This window comes from Odocoileus virginianus, chromosome 33 (genome assembly GCF_023699985.2).
Source record: "Odocoileus virginianus isolate 20LAN1187 ecotype Illinois chromosome 33, Ovbor_1.2, whole genome shotgun sequence".
Taxonomy (NCBI): domain Eukaryota; kingdom Metazoa; phylum Chordata; class Mammalia; order Artiodactyla; family Cervidae; genus Odocoileus; species Odocoileus virginianus.
In genome coordinates, this window is record NC_069706.1 from 39,691,903 (window position 1) to 39,719,326 (window position 27,424).

Below are 27,424 nucleotides of genomic sequence, written 5' to 3' on the forward strand. Positions count from 1 at the left end.
ACCATCCATGACCAACCAACGTTTGCAGCCTGGATGCCGGCAGGAGGGACAGAAGGACAGACGGACAGAGCAGGCCCCACACCTGTGTCAGGCCCAGGAGCTGGGAACTAAGGGGCCACTTTTCTGGGGCCTCAGAGGTGGGGCTGGGAGAACCGCCCCTCACTGTCCCCAAGGGCCCTGCACCCCCTCCCGCATCATGAGAGGCCGGGGCCACAGTGCCAGCCGCGGCCACTTGGCCCTCCCAGGTTCATCCTGCTCGTTGAAGGACTCGGCCAGAAAACAGCAAAGGTGACATGCGGAAGCGTCGAAGTGGATTGAGAGGTATCTGATTTCTTAAAAATGGTATCAGCCACCAGGATTTCCTTCCTGGAAGGAGAGACCCAGGGTGTGGAGACTGGTAGAGGCTTTCTGCCTCACGCTCCGTCGGGTCCCCCCGGTTCCCCCCGGAGACCCCGAGACAAGGCGCTCAGAGGCCACAGGCAGACGTGGGGTGCCTCCGCACACGTGACGGAAGAGGCCGCAGCGCCGGCCCGCCCCCTCTTCCCATGTGACCCCCGGGGTCAGGACCAGCCTGACCCGGGTCACGCGTAGGCAGTGCTTCGGGGCTGAGCTGCAGGCAAGCCATCAGCACGCAGTCCTGCAGCCTACCCAGCGGGGACCCCGCCTCACCCTTCTCCCCAGGGACCCGCTGCGGCCCAGCCTGGGGGCATACGTGCTCAGAATCCCGGGAGGGTGGGCCCGGGGGTGGGGGGCGCGTGCTGGTCCCCCTCCCCTCAAGGCCTGGCCTCACCGGTGCCTCTGCCTGGCCTGTCCTCTCACACCCAGGCTGGCCTGCCCGGGCCTCTGTCCTTCAAGCCCGGCTGGGTGTCCTGGGCAGGTTCAGTGCCCGTGACTGCTGGCCACCTGGGCTACAGGCCCTGGCTTCTGGACAGGGAGCACGTTGAGGGGCCCCCGAGCCCCGTGCCCCTCAAGAGCTTTAAACTGACCTGGTGGGCGGGGGCTGGGGGGCGGGACCCAGGGGAGGGGGAGGCAGGAGGGCCCAGGGCACAGTGCCCACCCCGCCCCCCGCAGTATCCACGCACGACTGGCCCATCCCCTCTGCAGTCGGCTGCCCTCCTCCCCCAGAGGCCCCGCACGGCCAGGCCGCACTCCGAGCCCCGCGGGGACGGCAGTCCAGGCCCAAGCAGGAGGCTCGGGCAGGAGGCGCTCTGCCGCAGGAGCGATCGATCGCGTTTCCTCGGGAAGGAGGCCAGGGCCTCCTCCTGGCCAGCCGCCCTCTCTCTGGCCTGCTCTGTGGGTCACAGGCGTGCCAGCGAGCGTCCAGCGCCCCTCACAGCCGCCCTCCTCTGCCCTTGCCTCTGGGCCAGTGGCGATGCCTCTGCGGGGTGCAGGTGGGGTCCACAGCTGCCCCCAGGAGCCCGCCAGGCTGCCCAGGCCCTGGGCCACCATCCAGGTGCTGATGGTGTGGGAGATAGTTCCTCCCCTTCTTCTTTCCAGGACACTGCTCCCCTCAATTACTTTTGATAAGGACACCCCCCACCCTGGTGATACTGGCCTTTCTTCTCCCACTCAAGCTTCCTGACCCAGGATGTGCTTGATTTCCCCCAGTGTCGGGGAGCTCACTACCACACAGCCCTGGCAGTCGCTGGCTTTCTATTTACCTACAGTCCCACCCGGCTCTGTCTTGACAAGGGCTGACCACCCTGTCTTGCCCCTCGAGCCATCTCAGGGCAGCCTGTGGTGGGCCCACCTCCAAGTCCTCCTGGCCTCTGCTCAGCCCACGGCCCAGCCCTGCCTGCCCCCTCTGACATGACCTGCACCCCAGCATCCTCGCCTCCCCCACATCTCTGCAAAGGCGGCCCCAGCTCTCCTGACTGCGCCCCCTGGGGCTGACCTCTCGAGGGTCTGGGCTCTGCGGGTTTATGGGGAGCAACCCTGGACAGGCTGTGATGGACGCCAGCGGGGCAGGGACCCAGCTTTATGAGTGACTGTCAAGGGGGCAGCAGATAAGTCTCCGGCCCGGCGTGACAGAAACAAGATATAAAAAGCCTCTGCAGCATCTTTTCATTGACGGGAGACCTTGTGCCTCATGTTCCATTATCTCCCGGGCTAACAGGCCGCACACAGAAGCCCGAGGGAACGCGGTGTCCTGGCCACAGGGAGAGGCCCCACGGAGCCCAGGGCTGCGGTTGTTGCCAGCGTCAGCAGCCCCCTCGCAGGACTGTCTGGCATGGGGGGTCCCTGCCCCGTGCACTTTCTTTCCTTTCTGTTGGGGGTCCCGCAGGACATGACCGCTGCTCGCGGAGGCTCCCGGGCAACGAGAGACCTGCCCAGGGCGGAGGTGGACCGGCAGCGTCGGCCAAGCCGCAGGCGGCCCCCCGCCGCCCGCCCTCCAGGAGGACGTGCCCCCGCCTTGCAGGCGAGTCTGTGAGGCCCAGGGACGGGGGTCTTAGCCGACACGCCTGCCAGCCAGAGGCCGTGCTGGGCTGTGGGACCCCCCGAGCCTGAGGGAGCCCCCAGCTGGGGTCTGCGTACGGGAGGGAGGCTGTGGAGCTGCATTCAAACACCCACAGCTTCTCATGGTGCCAGGGGTCCGCGGGCCCCAAGGCCCTCACAAGGCCAGGTGCCCACGTCTGAGGGTGGGGATGAAAGACACTCTCCTTCCAAGCCCCGTCGGGCCTGCAGGCTTGAGGCCAGCAGGAAGGGCCTTCTAGGAGGCCTCAGCCCTGGGCTGGGCCCCTAGGGCCCTGGCATCTCCTTGCCCGCCCACACCCCATGCTGGGGTCCCCCAGGCCCTCTAGGCCTGCCCCGCACAGACCCCTCCAAGCCCCCCAGACCCCCCCAGCCCCTTGGGCAGGTGGCAGCTGCACGCCCGCTGCTCCTCACCTAGCCCAGCATCCCAGGGGCTGAGCGGAGCCAGCAGTGTCTGTGGCTCAAAGCAAGCAGGGAGGCAACGCGCATTGATGTAAATGAAGGCCCATTTCTTCTTCCAGAATAGCTGGGCCCATGGCGCGTCCAAGGAGCCCGGGGCACGTGAGCCAATCGTATCACGCGGAGGCAGTAATTAATAAAAACGGGCCATGATGAGCCATCTGTGTGGCCCGTGCTCCGCGGCGCGGCCACGCGGGCCCTCATTAGGCATTCCTTGGCCGCGTCCCCACAGATGTCGCGGTGGCGGAGTGGCTCCCGCGGGAAGACAGAGTCAGACAAATTTAGGCAAACAGCATGAAGTGGGCTGGGTCTCCGCCGCGGCGCTCACGCGGGCCGGCCTGAGTGAGACCCCCGGGGCCAGTGCCCAGTGCCCATCGTCCACCTGGCCCCACATGCGTTCGATGTGACCTTGGGCGAGCACCCTCCGGCCCTGGGCCTCCGCCTCCACGCTGCCGCAGGGAGCAGGGCAGGGCCCCAGGACCGTGGTCAGTGTGCGCTGGGAGCACAGGGTCCCCAGAGCCTTCAGCTCGCTCAAGTGCAAAGGAGGCCGCCGTCCATGGAATCTGGTTGGTGACCAACAGACCGAGGGGGCCTAGGGTCTTGGACTTCTCCAGAAGTGCTGGTCAGGGTTTATTCTTCTTGACAATTCTAGCTGCTCTTCTGCTCCTGCTGGAGACCCCTCACCCCTGGAAATGGCCTGCAGGCTGAGGCTTACCTCTTGTCTGGGAGGTGGGCCCATCAGCAGGAGACAGGGCTGGGAACCTCAGATGCCCATGGCCTGCAGCCCAGTGAGAGTCAGACTGGCAAAGAGGGAGCCTCAGCGAGGAGGGTCAGGGTTAGGATTAGGGTTGGCACGCATGACACTGCCCAGAGAGGAGCCGCTGGAGGGCTGGCGTGGGTGGGCAGCTCGCCCTGAGCACCCTGGGGCTATGGGCAGGGCACTGAGGCAGTGTTTGGCCTCTCGGAAGCCCGAGGTGTTCAGCTCTGCCGTGGGTCATGCGTGTCATGGCTCCCCACGGTGGGTCCTGCTGGGACAAATGGCCAAATGCCCTCAGAGTGGGGCTGTCCCACAGCAGGGAGGGTAGCTCGGCCTTGAATGCAGCGGGAGAGGCGGAGACAGACCCTGGGGTGCAGCTGCCCGAGGGCACACAGCGACCCGGGAGCCCGACTCCCTGCAGCCGATCCCCCAGCCAGAGACGGGTCGGGGGTCCGGGCTCACCCTACCCCTGCCCCCCCCGCCCTCCCCGGCTTCCAGAGCTGAGTTCTCGGCAGTATCTCTGCCACTCTTGCCCTGTTTCCCTCCGTGTCTGGATGGCACTGGGACAGTGAAGCTTTCGAGGTAGACCTCGTCTTGGGGGTGAACTCTCGGATCCGCCCGTGGACCTGGGGACTGAACTCGGCTGGAGGATCGGAGTCGCCTCAGCAGCTCTTCACCCTCCGGAACGTGCTGCCCCGTCAGCCAGCCCCCCCACCCCGGAAAGTGAGCGCCCACCTGTGCCTCGCCTGTCCCGGGGGATGGCCAGGTGAGCAGGCTCTGGCTGTGGGCCCGCAACACCGGACCCCAGGCCGCTCTGGTTACTGCCTGGGTAACCCGAGGCCCCCTGGCTTGTCCCCAGAGAACCCGAGCCCCCAGCTTTGTCCCCACACAATAGAGCGCTCGCCCAGAGAGTGGAACCAGAGACGGCACGTTTGTTCCGGCGCCCTCAGCCTGGCTGAACCTCAGGGCCCCTGGAGGTCAGAACGGAAACTGAGGCCTGGGGAGGCCAGCCCTTTCGTGGGGAGTGGGGTCAGAGTGGAGGCGGGAGTGTGGACCCCTGGGCACCAGGTCAGGGCTCTTTCCCACCCAGGTTTCCAGGACGAGGGATCCAGGCCTCCCTGCTAAGAAGGTAAGGCCGCCCGCAGGCAGAGGTTGAGGGGAGGAGAGGGTGCAGGAGCCTGGAAAGCTGTGGAGGGGCCCAAGGGCGAGGGGTGTCGGGGAGTGCGGCATTACCAGCGTGAATATTCATGAATTCCATGAATATTCATAGAAACATCTCTACCACTGATAAGGGAGACACTGGGCTGGGAGGAAGAACCCACCACTCGCTTGCCCAGAACCCGGACAGAGGTCCTGGGCTTTGAGCCCATCTGCCACAGGACCCAACAGGGCCCCTCTGCAAAGGTCAGCAAGGAGTCAGGGCTAGTGAGGGCCTGGCCAGGATGGGAGGGCCATGTGGCCACTCCCCGCCGTGGATGTGGGCTCCTGGGCACAGCTGGCGAGGGCAGAGCAGCCGGGAGCCTCAGCTGGTCTGGCTGGTGTGGGTAACTGGCCAGCAGCCAGGATGAGCTGGGAGGAGGCTGCAGCTGCTGGAGACAGGACCCTCTGGGGGCTGATGAGGTCAGAATCCACGTCAGGGGTGGAGGGAGTCCAGGGAAGGAAAGCAAGGGCGGCCCAGAGAGTGGCAACACCTTGCCCGAGGTCACACAGCGAAACCTGGGACAGCCCAGGGCTCTGTTGCGTGAGTCTGTGGGTGCGGGGTCTGGCATACAGGAAGATGACATCTGGGCTGGTTCCTACGCCAGGACAGGCATGCGGCTCTTCCCGCACACAGTAGGCCTTCAATTTGTGGCTGTTGAATGAATGTCTCTGTATGTTAAAGGGGAGAAACGAAGTCTCAGAGGAGGGGCCCCGTCCCAGGCCGCGTGTCACCAGGCACCGCCTGCAGGTCAGACGGGATCTCAGTGGAGGAACAGCGTCCTTGGTCGTCCTGAGCTGTCAGGAGCCGCGAGGCAGCCCCACCTCCTCTCTGACCTCAGTGCCTCTGACAGTCGGGTCTGAGAAAGCTGCGGGTGATACTTCAGGAAACGATAAGACTCGGGAGACCAGGGCTGCGCTGAGATGGGGCAGGGCAGGGGGACGGGAGGGCCCCAGGCTGAGGGGGGCCTCTGGAGCAAACCCCGGACCTGTCAGGGCGGGCGCGGACACCCTTCTGCGTGGTGACTGAGAAGGCAGGACGCCGTGTTGTTAGGAAATCCAGGGAGGAGGCTGACAGTTTGTGGGGAAGAAAAATAATCATAAATGATGGTTTTTATTAAAAAATATCACCAGGAAAATGTAGGCTCATTCCAGAAGCCCAAAAAGAGCCCAAAATGTAATAAGGGGGAAGAGAGGAGAAGGGGGATGGAAAATTAAAATCATGAAAATAGCCCAAGAAAATCTTCCGATATCTGCTGGCGGCTGCAGGGAAGGAAGGAGGGGAGGGAGGGTGTCATGTAGTGTGAAGTGATAAACATTATTCTGCAGCCGAAATAGCAGGCACGGCGGCAGGAGGAGGGACAGACAATCCATCACGGAGCCGTGATGGATGGTCCTGCTTGGACAGGGAGGCCAGGCCTGCTGCGGGCCCAGCGGGAGCCAGGGTCCCTGCGAGGGCGGGGTCGGCCTCTGGTGGCCCTGCCCAAACCGTTACGCAGTGTTTGGGCCTGGGGCGTGTGGAACCCAGTCTGGATGGGAGACGGGAAACAGGCCCAGGGACAGCAGGTTGGTCCCAGAGCCACACAGGAATCCAGGATCCGGACGGGGTTGTGGGGACCAATCAGTGCCCAGACCCCCAGATCCAGGCTCCCCCATGGAGGAGTTGGGGAGGCCATTCTGTCTCCCACCACCTCTGGCCGAGCAGCTGGACCACAGAACACCCCCCAGCCCGCCTCTGCCCCTCCCCGGGAGTGCGGGCTGGGGATCCAATCTGGGTTTGAACCCTGCTGAGTCAACCACTCCCCCTGGAAAAGTTCGCCAGCGCACAAGTCCCTCCTGGACGTGCAGAGCGGGCTGTGCCAGAGCCGGGGCGGGTCCCCTGTTCATCCACGACTGGCCCTGGAGCGTCTGGTGCCCTGTCCACCAGGAGGCTCTCCTTGGGCCCCCTCCTGTGTCACTGGGGTGCCAACCCCTGACTTGTCTAAAGACAAGAAAGGAGCCCAGAATCTCTCAGGTCAGTGGTCATCTACCCTGTCTTTGGCAGGAATCAGAAATGATCCACTTGCGGGCCTTCCCTGGTGGCCCAGAGGCTAAGACTCCGCTCCCAAAGCAGGGGCCCGGATCTGATCCCAGGTCAGGGAACTAGAGCCCGCAGGCCCAAGTGAAGAGCATGCATGTCACAACCGAAGATGCCGACAAAGATCAAAGAGCCCGCGTGGGAACCTCCCTGGGGGTGCGGTGGTTAAGACCCCGCCTTGCAACGCCAGCGACGCGGGTTCGATCCTGGTCGGGGAAGTAAGAGCCCACCTGCCACGGAGCAACTGAGTTCTCAGCAGCCGCAACTACAGAGCCCGAGGGCCACACGAGAGGGCCAGGCGCAGCTACGAGAGATCCCGCGTGGCGCCAGGAAGGTCAGCTAAGACCAGGCGCAGCCAGATAAATAAATATTTTTTAAAAAGAAAGAAAAGGAAATGATCGACTTGCAAGGTCTGGCTGAGGAGGCAGGGAGGCAAGAAGGATGGGGGTGGCCAGGGCTCAGACTCAGGGGTGTCTGTGCGTGTCTAATCCTCGGGACCCCAGGAGAGGGAGGCAGGGGTCGGACCTCCAGCCTCCTGACGGGGGTGGGGGAGGGGCTGCGGGGGCAGCTGGTTGGGCGGCACCAGGAGGGACGGGCAGTGGGGGCTGTGCCCACAGGGGCCCTGGGCCACCTGCACAGCTGGGAGCCCTGCGAGGTCGGTGGGAGAGATGGGAAGACAGGAGGCGGCGGCCAGGCCTGGAGAGGCCAGGAGCGAGCCAGAGGCGGAGACCGAGGAACCCCCTCAGACCCCGCCCCCGGGACCCTGCCCTCCCGGCGCCCCCGGGCACCGCCATCCTCCCCACACCCCGGGGCCTCCCGGACACCACTCAGCGCATCCTCCCCGCGTGCCCTTCCGCAAAGGCCGGGCCCCGGGGCGCCTTCCCTGCAAAGCCCCTGTGCCCCAGACCCCAGCCCCCACTTAGGCAAGTTCGGGAGGAAACGGAGCGAGCCTGCTTCGGAGCCCCCGGGTCAGAGCGGGGAGAGGCCGTGCCCCCGGGCCTGCAGGGGAGGGAGCGGCCCCAGCTGTGATGCTCCCGGGCCGGCTCCCACCCTCAGTGCCCCCCCGCCAGCTGCCAGAGGGATGGTCGGGATCAGGGGTCGGGATCAGGGGCCGCGTCCAGGCCGACATGGGGTGAGGGGTGGGCTTCCCTGGAGCCACAGTCCAGGGCACCTCCAGGAAATGCGGGCAAAGCCAGCTGCTCTGGGGCTGTGAGAACAGGACAAAATGTCCACCCATCACCACAGCCAGGACCTGCCTGCTGGGGGAGCCATGACCCTCGCGGGTCCCGAAGAGGAGAGGGGCCGACAGACATCTCGCCTCAGTCATCCTGGGTCTACGACGGCCCCCAAGTCCAGGGCCCTTGTGGGGTCGGGGACCCCGTGGTGGTCATCTCCAGGGACCCAGCTCCGAGGGGCTATCCCCCTGCTGGCCTGTGGGGTCTGTGGGCTTTGGCTGCAGGGACGGGTGGGGGGTCCATCCAGCCTGCTCCCTGCGGCAGCGGGGGCCTGAGGACCCCCGACCCGACCTGACCTGACCTGACCTGATGGGGGCATCTCCCAGGAGCCTGACAAGGGAGGGAGCAGGAAGGGGGCGTGAGTGCCTGGGGGTTTTGGGGGGCTCTGGTTTCCTGAGGACGTGCTGCGCCAAGCCCAGTCACTCAGGCGTGCCCGACTCTGTGTGAACCGCCAGGCTCCTCTGTCCACCAGACTCTCCAGGCAGGACCCTGGAGAAGGTCCCCATGTTGAGCTGAATTTCCATGTGGATGAGTTTTCCCTCTGGAACTAGTTAAAGGCTCCTGGGCTTGGGGAGCAAGGACATGAGGAGGAAGGGGCCAGAAGCAGCCCCAGCGACAGAAAGGCCGGGGGTGGGGTGGGCGCCCTGCTCGCGGGCTGAGAGGCCGGGGGTGGGCGTCCCCGCAGGGGCTGAGCGGCCGCGCAGGCCCGGCTGCCACAGCTCCGGAGTCCCTGCGTTCAGGATGAAAACCGTGATCAGGCCGTCATCCACTGGGGGCCCAGGCCTCTGCTCCCAGGCGCTGGAGCAATTTTTCAACAGACGCAAACGGTCTTCTTGTGGGGGGTCGAGGGGAGCAAAGCTTCCTTCCAGCCAGAGACGGCCAGAACCCTGAGCTGCCCCCAGGCCTCACCATGACCCACCCCCCTCCCCCCAGGACTGGGGGCCCCCCAAGGCAGCCCCCATCCTGGGTGGCGTGCACCTGACCCGGAAACGCAGGGAGCCGCCCACACTCCCACCCCGCCCCCGCCCGGCCGGGCAGGTCTGCAGCCAGGACCCCCGCACGCCCAGCGCCCCTTCCCCCTCCCTGTGACACCGAGCCCTCCCCGCCCCAACGTTTCCCAAGGGTCGATTAAGATGTCTGGAGTTGATTAGACTCTGACACTGATGAAACCCAGAGGTAATTAGCAAAAGAAAAAAAAAAATTCTGATTAGTCCTCAGCATAATTCTCTCCAATTATTCAAAGTTCATGCCTGCAGGAGGTGGAATATCTCCAGGAATATTTATTTATATCCCGATTTTTTTCATCAACTTTGTGAATCTAGTTAATAATCATCAGGCCTGAACTTGTTAACTTGGAGACTTTGATGGGCCCACGTCGGCCTGGTGCGGAGGGGCTCAGCCGAGGGACCCTGGGCCCCTCTTCTCCCCGGGAGGGAGTCTGGGGTCCTCACCAATGTGCATCACTTGGGGCTCCCCCGGAACTTGTGGGGGGCTGTCATCTCACTCCCCAGGGCCTTGTGGTGGCAGGCCCTCCCTGTAGGGGAAAGGGGAGCCGCCACGTGCCTGGGGCCCAGGGGAGGCACCCCCACAGCAGGGCCCCGGTCCTGGGGTGACCTCTGGGGGGAGGCTAGGGTGGGGTCATGGCCGTCAGATGCCCCAGGCCCTGCCCGGCCTGCCCTGCTCTGCCCGGGTGCCCAGGACTGCAGAGCCCACGCTGTGCTAGGCTGTGCGTCCCCCGCCCCAATGCCAAGGAGCCCCCTGCTGGCAGCTCTAGCCCCACCCAGGCCAGGACCTGTCCCTCCAAGGCTGGTGACAGCCGGGCGACCGGTGCGGGCCAGCTGCACGGCCGGGAGGTGTCTGTAATGGGCCTGTCCGCTGCCCGCGCTGAGCCTCGGGGAGAAGCCGGGTCCTGGGGGCCCTGATGTTTTGGGGAGGCCCCACGGCAGGTGTGGGGATAGCACACGACACTCGTGACTCGGAGCTGGGAGCACAAGTGCTTGGGCATGTTGCTCTGCTTCCCGGCATCGCCCAGCCTAGGCCCCCCACTCGAGGACCAGGTGAATGGGGGCGGCGGAGGGCCTGTTAATGCAAGGGCAGTCAGACCTTAGAGGTAAAGGTTCTCCTCAGTCAGCTGAGCAGAGCCCCCTCCAGCCCAGGCCCCCTGGGCTGCCGGGCCCCCTTCCTCGGCCCTCCAGGTCAGCAAGCCCCCGGCCTTCACAGGCGTGGAGAGCTGAAGCTGGGTTCTCAACCTGATACGCCCTCAGAGGCCACGGGCAGGACGTCGGCAGAGCTGGCATCCTGGGGGCTTTGGGCGGGGTGAGTCTGCAGCGTGGGGGGGCCACACAGGTGCAGCTCTGAGGACAGTCACCTCCCTTCCTTCCCGCCCCACAGCCCTAGCAGACCCTTGGCTCCCCTGCTGAGGGGTGGTGTCTGGACAGCCCCCACGGGCAGCCTGAGGAAGTGACGCTGGTCACAAACAGCAACGCAATGGCCCCCAGGTCCATCCTGGGGGCACAGACACCCTGTCCTGCCCACAGACCGCCCCTGCGACGGCACCTTCTCAAACGAGGTCCCTTCCTCCGGGCGGTGGGTGCTGCTCCCCCAGCGCCTCGGGCAGCCCAGAAGAGCCGGCCCCATGTCAGATGAGGCTCTTTTTGGATTAATTTAGCCCGGATCGGCAAGGGCTCTCGGGCGGGTGCTGCCTGTTAGGGCTTAATGGGGAGCTTATTAGCTGGGCGGGTCGGGGATGGGTCCCTGCTCTGTCTTCATGGGCCGGGCTGCTGCCATCCAGCCAAGAGGGAGCTTGGAGACACTCGTGTGCCCGCGACATGGAGGCCCAGCGGCCCCACCAAGACGGAGGCAGAAGGGGAGCTGGGCGTCCGCTGGCCACGGTGAGAGCCCTGGCTGCTGGCTCTGGCATTGGCACCGACCACCGGCTGACCCCAGCCAGCACTCCGCCCCTCCAGGCCTCAGCTCCCCCCCTGCACTCTCAGTCGGACGAGAGGATGACAGCACAAGCAGACAGATTCAGGGCTTCGCAGGTGCAGGCCCAAGTCACAGCGCGTGCGCTCAGTCCTGTCTGACCCTCTGACCCCAGGGACCGCAGCCCGCCAGGCCCCTCTGTGCCTGGGATTCTCTAGGCAAGAGTACTGGAGAGGGTCGCTGTGTCCTCCTCCAGGGGATCTTCCCGACCCAGGGGTCGAACTCATGTCTGTTACGTCTCCTGCACTGGCAGGCGGGTTCTTCACCACTAGCACCACCTGGGCAGCCCCCCCGGGAAACAGCATCCAGCGGCAGAGTTGATCCTCCCAACAGCCCAGGGAGGGGCACTCGGTCTGCCGGTCACAGGAGCTGCTGGGAACATCCCTGCGCTGCCTTTCTGGGACGGCGTGTGTGAGAACCTAGGAGCGGAGCAGCCGGGTCTTTAGGGCAGGTGTGCATTTAACTCCTTAAGAAACCGCCAGACTTCCTAAAGTGCCGCCCACCCCACTTCCTCGGCTCCGTGTCCTCACCCGCGCCTGCCACGGTCAATCTTTTCCACTTTGCCGTTCTAGGAGGCATGAGAAAGTATTGCACTGTGGTTCTCATTTGCATTTTCCTAACCACCAAAATCACTGCAGATGGTGACTGCAGCCATGAAATTGAGAGACGCTTGCTCCTTGGAAGGAAAGCTATGACAACCCAGACAGCACATTAAAAAGCAGAGACATCCCTTTGCTGAGAAAGGTTCACACAGTCAAACCTATGGTTTTTCCAGTAGTCATGTATGGATGTGAGAGCTGGACCCTAAAGAAAGCTAAGTGCTGAAGAATTGATGCCTTCTAACTGTGGCATTGGAGAGGAATCTTGAGAGTCCCTTGGACAGCAAGGCGATCAAACCAGTCAATCTTAAAGGAAATGAACCCTGAATACCCATTGGAAGGACTGATGCTGAAGCTGAAGCTCCAATACTTTGGCCACCTGATGCAAAGAACCAACTCATTGGAAAAGACCCCGATGCTGGGAAAGATTGAAGGCAGAAGGAGAAGAGAGTGGCAGCAGATGAGATGGTTGGGTGGCATCACCGAGTCGACAGACACGAGTTGGAGCAAACTGCGGGAGATGGTGAGGACCGGGAAGCCTGGCGTGCTGCCATTAAAAAGTGAGCTCAGGCTTCCCAGGAGGCCCAGTGGTTAAGAATCCACCTCCCAGTGCAGAGCACACGGGTTTGATCTCTGGTCCAGGAAGATCCCACCTGCCACAGGGCGACTAAGCCCGCCGCCACGACTACTGAGCCCACGGGCCCTAGAGCCTGCGCTCCGCAACGAGAGGAGTCACTGCAAGGAGCAGCCCCCGCTCCGCAACTGGGGAGCAGCCCCCGCTTGCCACAGCTAGAGAAAGTCCACGCGCGGCAGACAAGGCCCAGCACGGCCAAAAAAAAAACCCGCGGGCTCAGAGTCTTCCTGTCACTGGGTTATGAAAGATCTTGAGACATTCTGAACACAAGCATTTCCTCCAGGTCTGCCATCTGCCTTTTCATGGGGGAAGATCGTAGGGACCTTGGGTTTGGCAGAGATTTCTCAAACGTGACAGAAAAGGCACAGACTGTAGAATAAGTGGACTTGACCAACAGTTACCAGGTGGTGCCCATGTTAAAGGTGAGGAGAGTGAGGCTTGAAGCGTCTCACATTTCCATTTCCCGGGTGAGTCCGGGGTGGGGCGTGGCGAGGAGGAGGGAGGAGGGGTCGGGGTGACCGGCTGCCGGCTCAGCTCTCTGGCCTCAGAATCTCAGCCAAGGTGGCGTCTGGCTCCTGCTGGTGGCTGGGGTGGGGGCGCAGTGCTGGCCCAGAGGGGTACCCCTGCCGCTAAGTGGTGGTGCCCGTCTTGCGGCCGGGGGTCTGGCCCCAGGGGAGGCTCTGCTGCTCAGGAGAGCAAGAGTGAGCCCTGCGGACGCAGCGTTTGGGAGCGAGGAGTCCCGGGAGAGCTGGGAAGCAGAGACTGGCAGAGTCCGCGGAGCAGCAGGAGGTGGCCTTGGGAGAGGAGCCCTGCCCAGGAACAAGGAGCCTGGCACATCTGCGGGCCAGCCGGGGGGCCCGGGGCGCTGAGCACAGGCTCCTCACAGCCACCAAGCCCCTCACCTCACAGGCCCTGCCTCGGCCCCAAGATCAGACTGGAACATGGATCCCCCAGGCTGGTCAGACCTCCAGAAAGCATCTACTGTGGTTCACGGATGGCTCAGGAGGGGAGGGGACCCTGAATCACACAGGTGGCCACGACGAGGCAGGCCCAGCCCCAGGGTTACCCGCCAGGCCAGAGGGCTACTCAAGCCTCCACCGGGCCTCCCTGCCTCCAGGCCTCCCCCACAGGAGCGGGCTACCCAGCAGCGCTCCTGCCCCCACTGCAAAACCTGGGGGGCCCCGAGCCCACGGACCGTCTGGGGCCAGGCCCTGGGCTGGGGATGCCGAGGCAGGGGCGCGGGGGCCCGAGGTTCCTGCTGGCCGACAGCTCCGCCGGACGTCCCAGACCCTCTGCACGGCCCTGCCCCTCTCAGCACTCTGCCCTCTGCTCCTCGCTGACCCACACCCGACCCCTCCTTCCGACCTGCGACCTTACTCTTCGGGGCTGCGGTTGGACCGCTCCTCCAAGATGACTTCCTTGGCCCCATGAACTCTGGAGACCCAGCTCGGGGCCCAGCAAGACCAGACTCTCAAAGCCGCCCCCCCACCCCAGTCCCTTCGCAAGAAAACTGGACCGTCTCAGGGAGGGGCTACGAGCTACTGTGCGTGTGTGCGGAGCGCTTTGGAGCCCAGGAGGCCTTCACACGCCGCAGCCTCGGAGGACGCGCCCCTCCCGGTACCCACGCCCACTGCTGTCTCTTCCTGCGCTGAATGGACCAGGAGGCGTTGGACTTCCCCCCTCACCCTCCCGGGTCACTGGTTTAGGACCCGAAGCCCCAGCCACCAGCCAGCACTGACGCTGAGCCGGGTGGACGGGCGCTCCGGCCCCGGTCAAGCCTCCAGATGCAGCCCCGGGAGAGCCCCTGAGCTGGACCCACCCAGCTGACTGGCCCCCAGATGACGCTCCTGAGATTATGGAGGTGACATGTGTCCTTGTCCTTCACTAAATCTGGGGGAGATTTGTTATGCAGCAAGAGATAGAAAATACACAACACATTTGTTTTGTGAACAAAAAATGCCAGTCATAACAATACACATCTTTGCCCAAGTAGTGGACGGGACCTCCCCCAGCCCGGGAGCCCCCCGTGACGGCGTCAGGCAGGAGCTTCCCCATGAAGGCGCAAGCAAGCACAGGCCTCACGCCCTGAGAGTCCCCAGACTCGCCCAATTTCCCACCAGCTGCCTCCACGTGGCTTCACCCAGGCAGGGGCTGGGAGGGGGGCTCGGGTCTCCTTTCTCTGCCTTCCCCTGTCCAGTTATTGCCCCTTTCAGCAGGAAAAAGCCCTCACACAGTTTCCCCCATCTGTGGCTTATGCAATAAAGTCTGTGTTCTCACTCAAAAACGCTTCCTTTCTCGAAAAGCCCTGCTCTTGCAAAAGAAATCCTCTGCGCTTTCAGAATATTGCCTCTGCTGTGCGTTTTTAAAAATTCATCCAGAAAGTCAATTGATTTCCTTGTTCTTGGTTGTGTCTGCCTCCCCCCTGAGGCAGCCGGGGCCCCAATTCAATGGGCAGAGGCCACAGAGCAACAAGAAAACTGCGGAAAAGATAAAAAGCCTCTGTTATTAACTCCAGAGTGTACAGTGTCACAAGTGGGCCCAGGCTGCTGGGGGGCAGGTGAGCCCCAGGAGCCCGGAGGTACTGGAGCCACGGTGGACGGGATGGGGTCAGCTACCTCCCCCTGGCCCCCGACCCTAGCATTCCCTCCAGCTGGGAGCCCTCCCCCCACCTGGCCAGGGAGACCGGGGTCGGTGCAAACAGCCCTGGGTGTGCACGGGCGGAGGCAGAGGGTGCGGTGATGGAACAGGGCTTCCGGTCACTGACGACGTCAGCTCAGAAGCTGTAGGCCCACCGGCCTTGACCCCACCCCAGGGTAAAATAAACCTGAGGCTTCGTTGCTCAGTGGTAAAGGATCCACCTGCCAGTGCAGGAGACACAGATTTGATCCCTGGTCCAGGAGGATCTCACGTGCAGTGGAGCAACTAAGCCCACGGGCCACAAGTACCGAGCCTGTGCTCTAGAGCCTGGGAGATGCAACTACTGAGCCCATGGGCCACAAGTACTGAGCCTGAGCTCTAGAGCCCAGGAGCCACAACTACTGAGCCCATGGGCCACAAGTACCGAGCCTGCACTCTAGAGCCTGGGAGATGCAACTACTGAGCCCATGGGCCACAAGTACTGAGCCTGCGCTCTAGAGCCTGGGAGCTGCAACTACTGAGCCCATGGGCCACAAGTACCGAGCCTGCACTCTAGAGCCTGGGAGATGCAACTACTGAGCCCACGGGCCACAAGTACCGAGCCTGCACTCTAGAGCCTGGGAGCCACAACTACTGAGCCCACGGGCCACAAGTACTGAGCCTGCGCTCTAGAGCCTGGGAGCTGCAACTACTGAGCCCACGGGCCACAAGTACTGAGCCTGCGCTCTAGAGCCTGGGAGATGCAACTACTGAGCCCATGGGCCACAAGTACTGAGCCTGAGCTCTAGAGTCCAGGAGCCACAACTACTGAGCCCACGGGCCACAAGTACCGAGCCTGCGCTCTAGAGCCTGGGAGATGCAACTACTGAGCCCACGGGCCACAAGTACTGAGCCTGTGCTCTAGAGCCCACGGGCCAGAAGTACTGAGCCCACGGGCCACAAGTACTGAGCCTGCGCTCTAGAGCCTGGGAGCTGCAACTACTGAGCCCACGGGCCAGAAGTACTGAGCCTGCGCTCTAGAGCCCAGGAGCCACAACTACTGAGCCTGCGCTCTAGAGCCTGGGAGCCACAACTACTGAGCCCACGGGCCACAAGTACCGAGCCTGCGCTCTACAGCCTGGGAGCCACTACTACTGAGCCCACAGGCCACAAGTACTGAGCCTGCACTCTAGAGCCTGGGAGCCACAAATACTGAGCCCACGGGCCACAAGTACCGAGCCTGCGCTCTACAGCCTGGGAGCCACTACTACTGAGCCCACAGGCCACAACTACTGAGCCTGCGCTCTAGAGCCTGGGAGCCACAAATACTGAGCCCACGGGCCACAAGTACTGAGCCTGCGCTCTAGAGCCCGGGAGCCACAACTACTGAGCCCACGGGCCACAAGTACCGAGCCTGCGCTCTAGAGCCCGGGAGCCGCAACTACTGAGCCCATGGGCCACAAGTACTGAGACTGCGCTCTAGAGCCCGGGAGCCACAACTACTGAGCCCACGGGCCACAAGTACTGAGACTGCGCTCTAGAGCCCGGGAGCCACAACTACTGAGCCCACGGGCCACAAGTACTGAGCCTGCGCTCTAGAGCCCAGGAGCCACAACTACTGAGCCCATGGGCCACAAGTACTGAGCCTGAGCTCTAGAGCCCAGGAGCCACAACTACTGAGCCCACGGGCCACAAGTACCAAGCCTGCGCTCTAGAGCCTGGGAGATGCAACTACTGAGCCCACGGGCCAGAAGTACTGAGCCTGCGCTCTAGAGCCCAGGAGCCACAACTACTGAGCCTGTGCTCTAGAGCCCAGGAGCCACAACTACTGAGCCCATGGACCAGAAGTACTGAGCCTGCGCTCTAGAGCCTGGGAGTGCAACTACTGAGCCCATGGGCCACAAGTACTGAGCCCACGGGCCAGAAGTACTGAGCCTGCGCTCTAGAGCCTGGGACCTGCAACTACTGAGCCCACGGGCCACAAGTACTGAGCCTGCATGCCCCAGAGGCCCTGCTCAGCAGCAAGAGGAGCCACTGCAATGAGCAGCCCTCACGCCGCCTCTAGAACGTAACCCCTGCTTGCTGCAACTAGAGGAAGCCCATGCACGGCAGTGAAGTCCCAGCACAGCCACAAATACACACATAAAAATTATTAAAAAATATAAACCTGAGGCTTCCCCAGACCCCTGCCCTGCCCCTCGGGCCCGAGCGGCCCCCTCTGCATGCCTCTCGGGTCCTCTGTGCTAAGCCACTGCCTCCTTGGGGCACCTGGAGGCTCCCACCGGACACAGTGTGGGGCACCCCTGGATGCCCAGGTAATGCCACCTGAGGCCAAGAGGAGCGGTCTTAGGCACACCCACCGTGCCTGCCCTGGGATGGCGACCTGCGTTCCTGGGGTCTCAGCTCAAACGGGGCAAGCGGCCATCTGTGACTGTCCCTGAGACAGTGGGCATGAAACCCCCTCCCTCACTTGGCCCAGTGCCTCACCCTTCTTGTGGGAATAATGCAAACCTTTCAGCTTCCAGTTTTGGCTATCCTTACATAGGAATCAAAGAAAAATACAGTGTGGAGGGCCCCGGAAAATCAGTTCAATCAACCTGCTTGTTTAAAGAGAGAGAAACTTAGGTCCTGGACAATACGTCTGAGCCTCAGTGTCCAGCAGAGTGTGCGATCAGGAAGGGAGGGCCAGGAGAACGTGAAGGTGGGTGGGAGAGGGAAGGATGTGGGTGAGGGGGGGTGGGAGGATGGATGCATGGGAGGATGGGTGGGGAGGATGGATGGGTTAAGGATAAATAAGAGCGGATGAATATGTAAACAGACAAAGATGGGGTGTGGATGCATGGATGGATGGATGGGAAGAAGGATGGGTGAACAGATGAAGAATGGGGGGTAGATGGACGGATGCGAAGATGGGTGGGAAGGATATATGAGTAAAGGATGAAAAATAAGTGGATGAATACGTAAGTAGATAAAAGATGGGGGATGGATCAATGGAGGTGAAAAATGGGTGGGCAGACGGATGAGTGGGTGGACGGGAACTCACAGCATTAGGCACTCACCCCACTAGCATCCTAATAATTTTAGTACATAATGTAATGAACTTGTCTGGAAATATCAAAACCTTAGGAAAAACTCTTCCATGTACCCAACTCCAATAGACTCTGTGGATGGTGGAGAATGTGATGATTCCCCCACCAGGAAACTCCATGGGTGATGCAAGAGGGCTGGGGTCTCTGTGTGGGGGTCCAGAAACGTGAGCAAGTAGATTCAGCGAGTGGACGCAGTGCGGAGGGACCACACCAGGGAAAAGCAGGAGGAACTCCTGGGTCGGCCTGCAGGGGAGGAGACAGTATGAGCCTTAACAACTGCCAGCTACCACAGGTCCAAGTCCGCACCGGGTCTGGTTTGGTTTTGTCTTGAGAAATTGACAGGCTACTTGTAAGATTCATGTGGAATGCAAAAGACCTAGAAGAGGCAAAGTGATTGAAAAAGCACAAAGTTGGAGCACTAACGACCTGATTTCAAGACAGATTATAAAACTACAGTGATTAAGACAGTGAGGTATTGGTATAATGTGGACAAATAGACACAGAATAGAATCCAGAAATAGACATAAACAACTAATTTTTGACAAAAGCAACTTAGAAGAGAAAGGACAATCATTTCACTCAATGATATTGGAACATTTGGATATCCACATGTAAACAAACAAACAAGAAACTCAAAAACAAAAGGGGTGCTGAGAAGTGGGAAAGCTGGGGGGCTGACTGCAAAGAGACGACAGGAGGGACCTGGCATACGGAGGGCCTGAGAAGCGGCAAGTGCGAAGGCCCTGGGGCAGCAGCCCACCTGGCAGCTGGAGGGCGGGCCGCGTGGCTGGAGCAGAGGAACTGCGGGAGAGGCAGGGCCGCGGCCCAGGGTTGGGGGGTGGACGTGTGAGCGGGGGGCCCAGGGCCGGGGCGGGGGCGGGACGTGTCAGCGGGGCCGCGGCCCAGGGCGGGGGCGGGACGTGTGAGCGGGGCCGGGGCCCAGGCGGGGCGGGGGGGCGGGACGGTGGGGGGCCCTGGAGGGGGGGGCGGGGTGGGGCGGACTTTGCGGGGCCACGGCCCAGGGTGGGCGCGGGCCTGGGCGGGGGGCGGGACGGGAGCGGGGGCCGCGGCCCAGGTTGGGGGTGGACGTGTGAGCGGGGCCAGGCCGGGGTCGGGGGCGGCACGTGTGAGCGGGGCCACGGCCCAGGGTGGGGGCGGGACGTGTGAGCGGGGCCGCGGCCCAGGGTGGGGGCGGGACGTGTGAGCGGGGCCGCGGCCCAGGGTGGGGGCGGGACGTGTGAGCGGGGCCGCGGCCCAGGGTGGGGGCGGCACGTGTCAGCGGGGCCACGGCCCAGGGTTGGGGGGTGGACGTGTGAGCGGGGCCGCGGCCCAGGGTTGGGGGCGGGACGTGTGAGCGGGGCCGCGGCCCAGGGTGGGGGCGGGACGTGTCAGCGGGGCCACGGCCCAGGGTTGGGGGGTGGACGTGTGAGCAGGGCCGGGGGTCTGGGGGCTCGGGGAGGGCTTTGGCGGTTTCTCCCTGGAGGGGCCTGGGCGGGTTCTGACGGGCCCCAGCGAGCCAGAGTTACCTGGCCAGTGCCAGCAGAAATCAGATTTGAATTAAAACCTCTCCAGTTTAAATCTTGGCGGCTGATTGTGATTATCTGTTTAACTACGGCATTTTTCAGAGGAAGCCTTTGTCTAGGGCCTGTGCTGAAAGGGCGTGTGGAGCAGTGACTCCGGGGCTGACCCAGCGCTGGGCCACCCTCTCCCACCTGGCCAGCCCAGACGCCGCGCCAAATCCTCCCAAGGTCAGAAGGAGATGCCTAATGCCAGGGGCTCAGTGGCCTCAGAGGGCAGCCGGGCCGCCTCACACCTAATCTCCCTGGTGATGGGCGGGAGCGACCGGGGCCTGGAAGGGGCCTTGAAGGCCGCACAGGGGGCCCTCTGCACTCTATAACTGCCTGGCGTCCGCCAGCCGCTGGGCGTTGGGGCTGCCGTTTGCCTCTCCCCAGCCACGGCTTAGCCCAGAGTCCGAGACCTGAGGTCCCATCATCTCCCCTGCCTGCCCCCCAGCTCCCAGGCCAAAGCTCTCCGGCTCCAGATCCAACTTCAGGCCCAGGACGGCAGCGGGGAGACAGGCAGCCTGGGGCCCCACCCCCTCCGGCCAGCCCAGGGTTCCCCCGTCTTTCTCGGTGCTTAATCCCAGGCTCTGGGAGAGCACGTGGCCCCTGGGAGAGGGGATGAGATGCAGCCGCTGGCCCCAAGCTGAGGTGTGAGCAAAGGAGATTTACGAGCGTCTGTAACTCAGCTGAAGGTCGGCCTTGAGGCGCCGCTCCCCGCAGCGGGCACGTGGGCTCCCTCCTTCTCCCCCGCAGACCAGGGTCTGAGTTCTTCCATGTGGGTGTGTGGGTGTGGGTGGGCGGGGGGCGGGAGCACCTGCCCTCAAGGCCAGCTGCCCCCAGGCATGGCCCCTGACCTTCGGGAGCGGCCCCGTCCTCACAGGGCCTCCAAGCCACCCTAGTCCCTGCGGCGTCTGGTTCCACGTAGCTGTCCGGCCTCCCCAGAGTGCCCCCCAGGACCCCCCCACCTCCCACAGTGTCCGTCCCAGCTGCCTCCATCGCAGGCGGCCTCCTTAATCCCCCAAGCCCTCCTTCCCTGTCTCCCATCCGCTGTTCCCTCCTTCGGGGCTTCCAGGAACACAGACCAGCCCGTGGGTCACGAGGAGGGGCCGTCACACGGGGCAGAGGGGCAGACGGTCGAGCAGTGCGGGGGGCCCGGGGAGTCGGTCCTCTGGGCGGACACCCCCTGGTGTGGCCCCGCCTCATGTCAGCGCGAGGTGCGTCCCCGAAGGTTACAGACCCGAGTGTGCAGCGCTAACGTTCTTTTACCATCCTCGGGCGGAGAAAGTTTCCTTAAACAAACAAAAGGCACCGATCACCAGGGGAAAGAAGGATGAATCCACTCAGAGCAAAATGAGAAAACTCCGTGTGATAGAGCACGCCATAAACACAGCAATAAGGCCACCAGACGCAGAGGTGACGTTCACAACACGCGTCACCAGCGGGGGATTAATGCCCAGGCTACACGGAGGACCCCTGCGCTCCTGAACAACAGTAAAGAAGAAGGACAACCGGGGAGCTGGCGGGGGCGGGAGCAGGGCCGGGAGCAGGGAGCCTGGCGGCCCGCTCTCCCACGGGCACCACCATCACCAGGATACCCCACTTCAGAACCACCAGGTGGGCAAAAATTCAGGTTCCGCAGACGGGAGTGCTGGTGAGGCTCTGGAGCCCGGGGAACTCTCCCAGCGAGGGCAGGGCAGCCGGCACTTCAGGGACCGTCCGGGACCCTGCTGGAGCTGCACGCGCCTGCCCGGGCCCCAGCCGCTGAACTCCTGGCCGCACAGCTGAACTCCGCGCCAGCGTGTGCGGGACCGGCGTGCGACGGAAAAGCGTGGGAAGAGCACTGTGTGTACTCAGAGGGGCATGAGTGAATGACGTTCGCACAGGAGCCCTGGACCACAGCTAACATAAACAGGCAATCGTGAACCAGACGTGGACTGACTCAGACGAGTCTCGGGAGGGTCAGACAGAGCGGAAGAGCGATGCTGAGTGTCAGGGACTCCAGGTACCATTTAATCATGTTCAAACATTGACTCTGTGGGCTGCACGGATGTAAGCGCGCGTAGTAAATACAGAGACACGCTGGGACTGAGCCGAGCGAAGACAGGTCTGAGCAAAGGGCGTGTATCGAAGCGTCACGGCTGCTCAGCCCAGGTGCTGCGTTCAGAGGCGCCCGTGGCCTCTCGGCCAGCGGAGAATGTTCCTAATCATTCTGAGAGCAGCCTGACCTCCACTCCCAGGTCAGCGGCATGCCATCTCTGCTCCAGCCCCACAGTGGGGAGAGGGCTTCTCACCCCGGGCCAGGCCCCCGTCCCCCCTTCAGGACCGTCTACACCCGACCTGGTTTTCCATCACGCTCACTGCCTGGCCTCCCCAGGGCCGGCAGCACCCCTACTTAATCGAGACCCTCCTGACCCTGGAAGCGGCAGAGTAGCAGCAACCTCAAGCTGCCCAAGGTCTGGTGAGGGTGGGACCCGGGAGAGGAGTCACAGGTCACAGGCCCTGAGACACATCCTCAACCAGAGCAAGTCAAATAAGAGGTGGTCCCAGGGGAATGACCCCGGAGGTCAGATGTCAGTGTGGGCCCTGAAGCCCTTCCACCGGGCTCGTCTGAACAGGGGAGACAGAAACAGCAGGAGGAGGGGGAACTGGGGCAGCACCCACATGCCCAGAAAAGAAGGGTCTCTGGCACCTGCCCTGCGGAAGCCACCCACGGGCAGGAGGAGCTGACCAGCGAGGGAGCCACACCCAACCAGAGGGGGACACCCAGTGGGCAGGCTGAGGTGGCCTGCAGAGTGCTCCCATTTCACAGGTGAGAAAACTGAGGCTCCGGGAGAACATGGGGCCCCCACGAGGCCCATTCAGGGCACGGGAACAACAGAGCCTCAGTCCAAACCCAGGGCCCACCACTGCCCCCGCCTCCCGGGCTGGATCTCCTACTCACGGGTGGGGCCCCGCTGCCCCCTCAGCTCCAGCCCAGCCTCTCCCAGCCCTTGCCCTAAGTGAAGTGAAGTGAAATCGCTCAGTCGTATCTGACTCTGCGACCCCGTGGACTGTAGCCCACCAGGCTCCTCTGTCCATGGGATTCTCCAGGCAAGAATACTGGAGTGGGTTGCCATTTCCTTCTCCAGGGGATCTTCCCGACCCAGGGATAGAACCCAGGTCTCCCGCATTGGAGGCAGACGCTTTAACCTCTGAGCCACCAGGGAAGCCACCTGCTCAAACGGGACATGTCCAAACAGACGCCTCGTTCTCTGCAGGGGCTCAGGCCAAAACTTTTGATCGTACCCACTTCCCAGCACTACCCCTGCTGAGGCCAGGAGCAAGTTCAAGAGCCCCATCCCCCCACCTCCAGCCAGACGCCACACCCAGAATCCCCAGGTGTTCCCCACTTTCGCTCCCCAGCAAGGAGGCAGCTCCATCCTTCAGAGCACAGATCACACCCCCCGGCTTAGCTCCTCACAGAAGCTCCTCACATCCCTCCCACCAACAGCACAGATCTCGCCCAACCCCCCCCCCCCAGGCCCCCTCACCCACAGCCTCTCACGTCCCTTCCTCCTTGGCCAGGGGGGCTCCTCGTGGTCCAGTGGGCACACGGGCTGTGTTTCTGACCCACCGCACAGCCTTTGCACTCGCTATTTCTTCTTCCTGGGAAGCTCTTCCTCCAGACGTGTACGTGGCCTTCACAAGGCTGCTCTGGCCATTCGAGCCGAAATCCCCTCCTTCCAAATGAAGAACCCCGTGGTCCAGTGGCTAAGACGGGGTACTTCCAGCGTAGGAGGCTGGGGTTCAGTTCCTGGTCAGGGAACTAGATCCAACATGCCGCATTGAAGATGGGTGCAGCAAAAAAAAACAAGAAGAAGAACCTAAGTGGACACAGGAAATAGGCCCTGACGGGAGCAGGAGTGGTCTCGTCATCATAAGAGGGGCAACGCGTGGCCACTCGGCTGGGATGATGGAGGGGGTCGCATCCGCCTCAGAGTCTGGATCAGGTCCACCTCTAGGGTCTCTTGCAGCCTTGAGCAGCTGTTTCTCCTGGTGTCAGTGAAGGGGCAGACCAGATGGCCTCAGGGCAAGGTCTGCTGGGAATGTGACATTTGAACTGTTTCCCAATAGACGTCCAGTCTGTCTGGCCCACTCCCCGCCTCCATGAGGACACTCACACTGACCGGTCAGGAAACCAAGGCCCTGGCACTCAGGCCTCTCTGTGCCGATTTAACCTAAGCCAGCCCCCTGCCGGGCAAAGCCCCGTTCCAGCTTGTCAGTGCACAGGAGCACCCCCTCACCAACCCAGCTTCTCCAGCCCACACGAGTGGCAGAACCGCTCGAGCGGATCTAAGACGCCCGTAATTGGAATCCTGACGATTTGGGAACTAACGATACACTCAGCTCACCCTTAATTGGCGTGGTGCTGCCAAGGACGCTGAGAGCCAAGGCCCGGCTCTGACGCGAGGCATCATTAGAGCGCCTCGGGCAGCTCTGCGCCAGGGCCCGTCCCCACCCCGCCCCTCCCGGAGCCACGGCCCAGCAGACCCCACCCCAGCTCCCTGGCCTCTGACAGCCGGGCCCCAGACGGCTGTTCCCTGTGGCTCCCAGGGGAAGCCCAGGCCTGTTCCCACACAGATCCCCACCCTGGGAGGCTGGGCCAATCCTGGGGTGCTAGGGGGTGTCTGCTCTCCCTCAGCAGCAGCACTGCCTCTCCGCTCTCTGGGCCAGCCTCAGCCAGTCTGACGGGGCCTTGTGAAGTGTGCGGGGAAAACCGATCAGCGCACCGCCGGGCCCCACCCACGAGGCTGCCGCTTCCCCTGGCATCCTCGGCACACACACGGCTCCCTATCCTGATCTGAGCCTCCCTTTCCACACACGCACACGAGCATGAAGTCGCTGCCGGCCCAGCCTTTCCCCCAGCTGGCAGTGGGCCACACTCACCGCAGGGCCAGGCCTGTGGAAGGCCCAGGGGTCTAGTGAAGTCCCTCACCTTGGGGTGTCCAGGCTGGCCGCACGTGCCCAGCTGGCTCTGGACGACCAATCAATCAGGACAGCCCGGCACGCAGGGTCCGTGAGGAAGCCCGGAGCCACGTCTGCGTGCTGGGACCAGGCCTGCAGAACACTGCTATGCCCTGGGAGCCAGGGTGGGCCACCGCCACACTGGGGAGATAGCCTGGGCCCCTGAGCTGCCCGGTGAGCTTGCTCAGAACTCAGGCGGTTCGGCTGGCCTGCTGCCCACTCACAGCAAGCTCCCCTGTCCTCCCAGAGGCCCTCATCCTGAGACGGGGGATGGGTGGGCAGGCATGCCCCATCCGAGCACAAACATGGCACACGGGACAGCTGGTTGACCACCTTCTCTATGTAGACGCCCTCCCTCCCCTTGGCTTTGGGCCCCAGGCCATCACTGACCTGCCCAGCAGAAGGTGAAGCTTCTCAAGACTTCTCCCCAGCCCTGCCCTCTCACCTGCTCCTCTCCCATGAGAAAGCCCCCCAAAACCTCCCCCTATGGGTGACCTCCACATGGCTCTCTGGCCAGGGTCTCTCTTTGGCCCAGCCTTCTCTTCCCCTGGGCCACACCACCCGGGGGAGGGAACGGGGCCCACCCCACGCCCTCCAGTCTCGTGTGCAGCAGGTGTTCCACACGCTTGTGGGACAGCTGGGAGGATGGTGGGACCCAGAATCCAGGCTCTGCCCCTGCTGGCTGTGTGACCTTGGGCAAGTTGCTGATCCTCTCTGAGCCTGGCTATTCACCCATAAACTAGGAGGGACCACACCTGACTTAGAGGATTGTTGCAGCACGTTCTGAACACTGTCTGGAAGGCGCCCGGCACACCTGAGCGCTCAACACTGTATTTCTAGAGTCTTTCAGCCAGCTCTGCCTGGCACACAGTAGGTGCTCAATAATCAACGCCCCAAGGGGCTGCTCATCTGGCTGGGTCTTTGGCCTCTCCTGGGAAGAGGAATTCTGGGAGAGGCCCCAGCTCCAGGGCTGGGCCCTGGGTAGCTGCCAGACTAGACCCAGATGCTGCCCCCTCTGCCCTCAGAGCTGGGAGGTGACTCAGCCAAAGCCCAGCAGCTCTGGGCCCCCCGGGGAGACGGGGGAGGGTCAGGGGGCTCATTACTGTGATTAACTTGTCATTTCTCATCAGACACCACCCCCTGGTCCTTCATGTAACACTGCTCCAAACCCTGCCTTTTCTATTTCTGACTCTTTCTCTTGCTGGATTGCTCTGGCTTTGCCCTTAATAAATCTCATTTTATTCTTCTAATTTACTCAGACAAAGTTGGATGGTTTTAATATCATCTAAATTATTAGCCATTCTGTCAGTTTAATGATATCTGCAAATGTTCACCCCCATGGATTTGCCAGCCTATCCTCTGGGTCAGAAATCCACAAGCTTCCTGGAGGCTGCCTCCAGCCGGGGTCCCAGAAGCGGGACACATCGCCAGCGTCGAGGGCACCTGTCTGCCCAAACTGCCTCTCAGGGACCAGGCATGACCTGGGGAGGGTCCAAAGTGTGTGCGTGCATTTGGGGCTGGCTGCTGGCTGCATCCACGTGAGAAGATCAGGGCGCTGGCGTCTGAGGCCAGTGAGTGGTTGAGGGCAGGGAGGGGCCGCCCCACACAGGCCACGTGGCCCAAGCGTGTGGGTGCTGTGGGGCGCTGGGGGGGGTGGGAGGAGACCACGCCGGGCCCCGCAAGGTGATGCTGAAACCACAGGCTGAGGAGCTGGCTGTGAAGCCCTCATGTTAGAAGAAATACAAGGGGACTCCCCTAGTGGCATACACTGGATAAGGACCCACCTGCCAGTGCAGGGACACGAGTTCAAGCCCCGGTCTGGGGGATTCCACAAGCCGCGGAGCAGCTAAGCCCGTGTGCCATGACTCCAGAAGCCCAGTCGCCCTGGAGCCCGCCGTCCGCAACCAGAAGCCAGAGAAAACCCATACACAGCCCCAGAGACCCAGCGCCGTCAGAAATAAATCAATCAAAAGAGAGAGAAAAAATCAAGGGGTGAGTGTCATGGACAGCGGGGGGCTGGTGTGGGCCTATCCAGGCCGAGCAGGCTTTTGGGAGGACATGCAACTTCAAGACCTTAAAGGGGATGTATGATTTTTAAATAGCTCACGTTTATTGAGCATTTAGCATGTGTCAGGCACTATTTTAACTATTTCACAGAAAACTGTGACCCCCCTGGACACCCCTGTGAAGAGAGGCACGGTGATGCTCCACAGCGTTGCTGAGACATGACGCACAGGCAGATCACCCGCTTGGAGGCATGAGCTGGAGGCTTCAGTACCTGCACAGAAGTCTGCACCCACCACGAAAGGTCAATTTTAGAACATTGTCTTCACCCCAGAAAACAACACTGCACCCCTCAGCCCCCAGTCCCCTGCTCCCAGCCCTGCTGACCAGGTTTCATGTAAATGGAATCACACACTCTGGGGCTTTGGTGTGACAAGTGTTTTTCACTGAGCATCCTGTTTTCAGATTCACCCAGGCAGAAGCACATATGAGAAGCTTGTCCTTTTTTTTTTTTTTTTGCTGAATAATATTCCCCCTCATGAATAATAATATTCCCCTGTGTGAATAGACCACATTTCATCATCTGTTCATCAGCTGATGGACACTGGGGTTCTTTTCACCTTTTGGCTGTTGTTAATATGCTGCTATGAACATTTTGTGCTGATTTTCCTGGGAACATGCGTCCCTTTCTCGTGGGCGAATACCAAGGAGTGGAATTGCGGGGTCACAGGGTAATT

General features: G+C 62.4%; 1 protein-coding gene across 5 annotated transcripts in view; it reads right to left on the bottom strand.

Moving 5' to 3' along the window:
- ELFN1 (extracellular leucine rich repeat and fibronectin type III domain containing 1) overlaps positions 1 to 23,748 on the bottom strand; it is a 90,191-nt gene extending 66,443 nt beyond the window's left edge. For 4 of the 5 annotated variants that reach the window (XM_070460558.1, XM_070460559.1, XM_070460557.1 and 1 more), the window contains exon 1: positions 23,210 to 23,748. The gene's annotated coding sequence lies outside the window, so the exon portion shown is untranslated. The remainder of the gene's footprint in view (positions 1 to 23,209) is intronic. The other variant, XM_070460556.1, reaches the window with a different exon arrangement.
- Between the last annotated feature and the right edge of the window lie 3,676 nt (positions 23,749 to 27,424).